The 5,698-nt window shown below is 46.9% G+C and overlaps 1 pseudogene; it reads right to left on the reverse strand.

The window, feature by feature from the left end:
* Positions 1–4,453: 4,453 nt before the first annotated feature.
* LOC144824196 (inhibitory synaptic factor 2A pseudogene) lies at positions 4,454–5,346 on the reverse strand (annotated as a pseudogene).
* Positions 5,347–5,698: the final 352 nt, after the last annotated feature.

A 5,698-nucleotide genomic window follows, 5' to 3' on the forward strand; every position in this document is an offset into this window, starting at 1 on the left:
TTGCCACTGCCGGCCACGATCTGTCGGCAAATGGACCGCAGGACGGGCATATTGGATTCGCTCTCGGCCACGAATCACGCTTGGCACACTCTACTGCTGATGCAGGGGGGAGCTCTTCTATATTCGCCGTCTGTGCCCATAGAATGGGCCCTCTAGCTCCCGCCGCTCACAGAGCGCGGCGTAATTCAGGCGTTGCATAGAATGGGCATTTCCACAATCGGCAACTTGTTCATGGACGGTAGGGTCAAAGAGTGGGGCCAGATAGAGACAGATGTAGCCCGTGCCTCACTGCTGCAAAAGTTCCAATACTAGAGGGTGTGCTGCGCTTTACTGGAATTAGTAGGCCCGGACCTGGCGGAGCCTCCGGAGGTCCCGGAACTAACGTATGTAATTAAGGCGGAGACCCCTCGCAAGCTTGTAACTGCGCTGTATAAAACAGCAATGACACACAGGGAACACCAGTATATAAAGGCCAGAACCGCCTGGCAACAGGACTTGCAGACCATCGTAGACGATGACATGTGGAGATACTGCTGCACAAGCACGAAGAAGATATCGCTAAATGGTAGACATAGACTGATACACTTTAAATTTCTCCAGAGAGTTTATTATACACGAGAGATTACATAGATATGTCCTCTGGAGCTCGGCGGAATGTGAACGCTGCCGGACTCAGGTAACGGACTTCTTACACCTGGCGTGGTCGTGCCCGGGGGTGAGTAACTACTGGTGTGGCGTCTATGCGGAATTAAATCAGATCCTGGGTACAGACTTGACCCCTGATCCGGCGCTGGCGCTGATGGGGTACTCCAAGCCCTTGCCGGTGGCCTTCAGGCGCCTTGTGGACATGGGAATGCTAATTGCCAGATGGGTGCTGGCGATGTGCTGGATGAGAGGACCCCTGCCCACAGTGAAAAGATGGGCTCACGACATGCTGTATTGTTGCACCTAATCGGAACATTATAGTGAACTATTGCCACCAACCAGTCGTCCGAAGAACTTCTGGGACCTCTACAGGTCGCGCTTGAAGAGTTCGGAGGGTGAGACTGCAGGAGAGGGAGGGGGTAGTCGAGGAGGGGAGTGTGCTCGATGGGGCGCAGCCTGCCGAGGCAGAATAGCCCCTAATCTCTCGGACCAATACTAGCTGATGTAATTGGGGAGCTATACTCATTATGGCAATTGTAGGGCATCGGAGCAGTCTAGATTCAGATGCAGGAAGTAACATATACTATGGAGCTAAGTGGGGACAGTTGTGCAAGGGAGGGAGGGGTGGGATAGTGTTACTTTTGCGTTATTGGTTGGGTTAGGGCCTAATTGGGATTAGGGCTAGGGGGGCTAGATATGGGGATCACACTCAGTACTGGTTCTAATAGTGCACTCATGGAGCGGTGAAAGGGCAGTCTCTGTCTAACGGCCCCCCCTCACTTTTTTGTTTTGGTAACACACGGAGGTACTAATTTGCCGCCGGACCCCGGGTTGTCGGCTGAAAGGCTGTGTTCTACGAGATTAGTCTTGTTATTATTACGGAATACATGGAGCGGCCGGCCTCCGGGTTGTAGGCCGAGTGCTGTGTATAATATGTGTAACACTCAATAAAGGTCTTTGAAGTTTAAAAAAAAAATACAATAGAGTTCTTTAAACAACGACTAAGGCTTGAATCCTTAGTCTAGAACATGAACCTGCCCTAGATGTTAAGTTAGCAAAAAATGTAATTCTTTCTTGCTGGTAAGTAATTGAAAGATCCTCCGTATTCTGATCAATACAAGGGAGAGGGGCGTGGGAGAAACATTACAGATACAGGCTCCGGGGAATTATGTCGACGTTTCGACCCTACAACAAGCAGGGTGGCTGATTTCCTCAGGGGCGGGTCTTCATCAGGATGGGGAAAAGGGGGGGAGCTCAATATGCACGGAGACAAAGTGACCCCAACAAGGGTGGGCACCCTACACTGGTGTGCCCCTTAGTGCGTAATCAATCGGCACCCCACAGCTTGGTAAGGCTAAAGCGGTTCAAATGCGCTCAGTCAGCACCACGATCGAAATCACTTGCATAAATCCAGAGGATGATTTAAAGTGATGTAACTTTCCAGCCAGCTCGACGGTCTTCTCTGGCCAAGGACCGTCCACCCTCTGATGTGCTGGACATGACGCGTGGCCCACGCCAGACTTTGGGACTCCCAGACGGTCCCATCCACTAGACATGTTGCTGTGCCTAAAGTGGCACTAGGATGGTTGCCCTGTTGAGTGGGCACACTGTGTGTGCCGTGGGCATTCTTAGGGTTGCTGCAGCCGCCATCTGACGTACAAGCAGAAGGTGCAAAATGCTAAAATTGGTAACCTCTAAGGAATGTGGAGATTTGAAAACATTGTTTTCTGAACCCTGTACCTCAGTTTTGTGAACTGACAGTACATGTTTGTTTGTGGGTTCCGGATTCCTCGTATAGCTGGCTGTGGCGGACAAAAATGGTTGTGAGCATTGTGAGCACAATTGGACCTCTGCTGACACTGCAAAGAAATGCATTGAATTGGGAGTCAACTGTAGCGCTTACCAACCGCGCCGACAGTGATATTGTTACATCGGTCAAGGTACGGCTGAAAGAAGTTATAACAGCCTGTTGCCGGTGACATTTAAATTTGACGAGCAGCCAGCCTGGCGCCTGTACAGACAGGCACTTTTATATGTATTGGGCAGGTGGATAAGGTATGTACTTCCACCGATTACTGAGGTAACTGCTGGTCAGATTTGACTCCTGAGGCGGTATGAAGCACGGGTTGGCTGCACCTGTCATAATTTTTATTTGATGTTGTGTGCTGGTGTTTGTGTGCATTCCTTGCCCACATGGTTGTTTTCAGACTCTTCTATTTCTGATTTTGCCATATTCATATCTTCAGTCACACATACTAGCTTGCTTTGACTTCCCTTCCCATAAAAACCAATCGCCTTATTCTGACTTCCATGTTGCACTATTGACCTCCGTGCGCTGTCTCTGAAATCTTCCTCACAGCTGGAGCTCAGAGGAGATGGGGGTAGCAGAAGGAGGGGGAAATAGTGGGGGAAGCGGAAAGAGGGAGTTCAGAATAAAAGGAGAGGAATACAAGTTATTAATACCAGTTATTTTTTTAAGGTGCAGCAGTTGAAATGGTTGTTGTTGGATTCAGTATACCAAACGCTCATGGTAGAGAGTGTATGGAATCATACCTCAATGCTTTAATAACCTGAAGGAGTGACTGTTGTTACAATATAACAGGAAACTACATTTAAATTGTAAACATGCACACGTTTAAACTGGGCCACGTGCAGAAACACACCATCATTATGTACGAAAGAAGTCTTCAACAGTTGACAATATGGTGCATTTCCTGAGTGCACCATAGGTAACAGGAAAGAGTTTCACGGTTATCCTTTGCATTAAAATATCCAAATGCCTTCTGCTGAGCTGGCTCCTTCCTACTAAAGTTATCTTTCCCCAAATGGACAATTAAAGTGAGACTACGCAGGTGTTTTGGAACATTAAAAGTCCAGCTCAAGTGCTTGCACATCTCCAGCGATAGCCAAATCATCAGTCCATACAAAAAGGACTTCTCTTTCTTGGTCATAAGTTGTGCCACGTTTATACTTTTTCTCTGCAAAAAATGTGTGCCCCACTCCCAAAAACTGTTACTGCACACCTACAGGGAATGGAATGTCACCCAGCTGCTATCACAGCAGCGCAAACAGCAAACCTGGTCACATTGCAGTGCATTCAAAGACAGAGATAAAATGTCACACTGTTTTCGGAGGGTGCCTGTTTACTCCTAATTGTCGGACTTCAAAGTGTTGCTAGTTATAGATTGGCTCAACACTACCAAGTTTACATACCCTGTCTAGTTACTTCTTAAACCATATTGCTTACGTTTTGTAAGGATATAAGCAATCTTCCATTCCCTGAAAGTGTTGGCTATTTCCAGGATGTTACCCTTGTCTCCCCTCCCTCATAAGCTATTTACCATTTTGTGGTTCTCCAGTGCCGAAAGGTCATGGCAATAGCACTATGCAAATATCATCACTTCAATGCTTACAAAAACACATAAGAAAAAAAAAATTGTCATTTTCATCACCAAGTGCTCTAGCTTTCTCAAATGCGAGACCTATTTAATATGAAATGCTTGTTTTTAGGTCTCGCTGAGACAGCTCATGCGCTGCCCTGCGAGAAATTTAGTGTGTGGCTTTTGAAAGTGCTACCCACAGGTTGTTGCAGGCCTCCAGCTTGCGTTCACAATGGCGTGCACGTGCACCGCTGCCATTTGGGTTTCTGTAATGGCTCCTCTGCTCGCACTACCCCCTCCATCCTGGTCAGCTTCATTCATGCTCCTCTGTTACCCCTCCCTTCTCGTCAGCTTCATTCAGGCTCCTCTGCTTGCACTACCCCCTCCCTTCTCCCCCTCATTCTCGTCAGCTTCATTTTTTGTTTGTTTTAGATCATTGTGAAACATGCTCCTCTGCTCGCACTCCCCACTCCCTTCTCCCCCTCTGTTTTCATCACTTTTTTATTTCCCCACAGATCCGGGTATGCGGCATGGGAGCCAAGTGCAGGCAGATGAACTGTGGTTTCTTCCGTCTGAAAGACTCCCCAGTGTGCTGATTGAGTGGCTCCCTCATTACCCAGTGGCCCTGTGTCGCGTTTTGCTTTCTCCCGCAGCTGGCAATTAGGCTCCTCTGAAGTAGAGCTTGCCAAATTCTGAAGGGAAGGGGGTTCTTCAGTGCAACTGTGCAAATCAATGCTTTTACTCGTCTCTGAACAGTTGCCAGTGGAAGGCTGATGCACAACATCCATGCATGTGTTAATGTTTGAAGCCAGCCCTTGCGTCCTTTGATCAGTCACCTTTCTGAACTCAGAGGTCTCCCCTGAGATAGCGCACACTTTTTTTATCTTTAATGTCTATTAGAAAGCAATTGTTCTGATTTTTAAATGTTTCGATAGCGGAGACGTTTTTAATAAAGTTCCCTTTCTTTTGGTCCAGAGGAAAAGTCTGAAAGCCGTTTTTAAGGTCGGGCAAAGTTTGAACTCCTGTGCTCTGTGTAACATTTGGGATTGACCTTTGTGCTGCTACGGTCATGTATTTACGATAAGCTGATTTGTACGTTATGGTCTTGGAATCTTTTTTTGTCTGTTTGCTGGATCGTGGATAGTTGTTCATTCTGGGCCTCACAGATGTCTTTAAATCTCACCTGTAGGGCTTCATTCCTTTTTTAAAAATGCCCTTTGGGGTCTAATTCATATTTCATCTCCAAGGCTAGTAAAACAGCTGGTGCAACGTCACTTTCAGAGGTTGCTAATAAGCATTTGCCGTCTTCTTTACTAACCATGATTCCTGCACATAAAAAAAACGTTTGGCAGTCTTTATATGAGGGGCGGATCAGGCTTTTTTATTTAATGCGTATTTGCTACAAATATGTATCCCACAATAATGCTCCAATTTACTTGTGGCAATGTACGTAACACATTAAATTAAGCTCCTCAGTAAACAGTAGATTCAACAAGGTATATGCGAGAAAGTGCCATCTTTCTTGCCTTGGTATACCCCCACTTTTTTCTGAACTGGTGATGCGCTTTGACTGAGTGTGCCCTGGGTCCCTGCCAATCAGGTACACAGGGCTGGTGTTCCTTCCTTAAAAAGTAACACTATGCTGAAACAAGATACCCAATTGGCATCTCTGG

This window comes from Lissotriton helveticus, chromosome 3_1 (genome assembly GCF_964261635.1).
Source record: "Lissotriton helveticus chromosome 3_1, aLisHel1.1, whole genome shotgun sequence".
Lineage (NCBI taxonomy): Eukaryota > Metazoa > Chordata > Amphibia > Caudata > Salamandridae > Lissotriton > Lissotriton helveticus.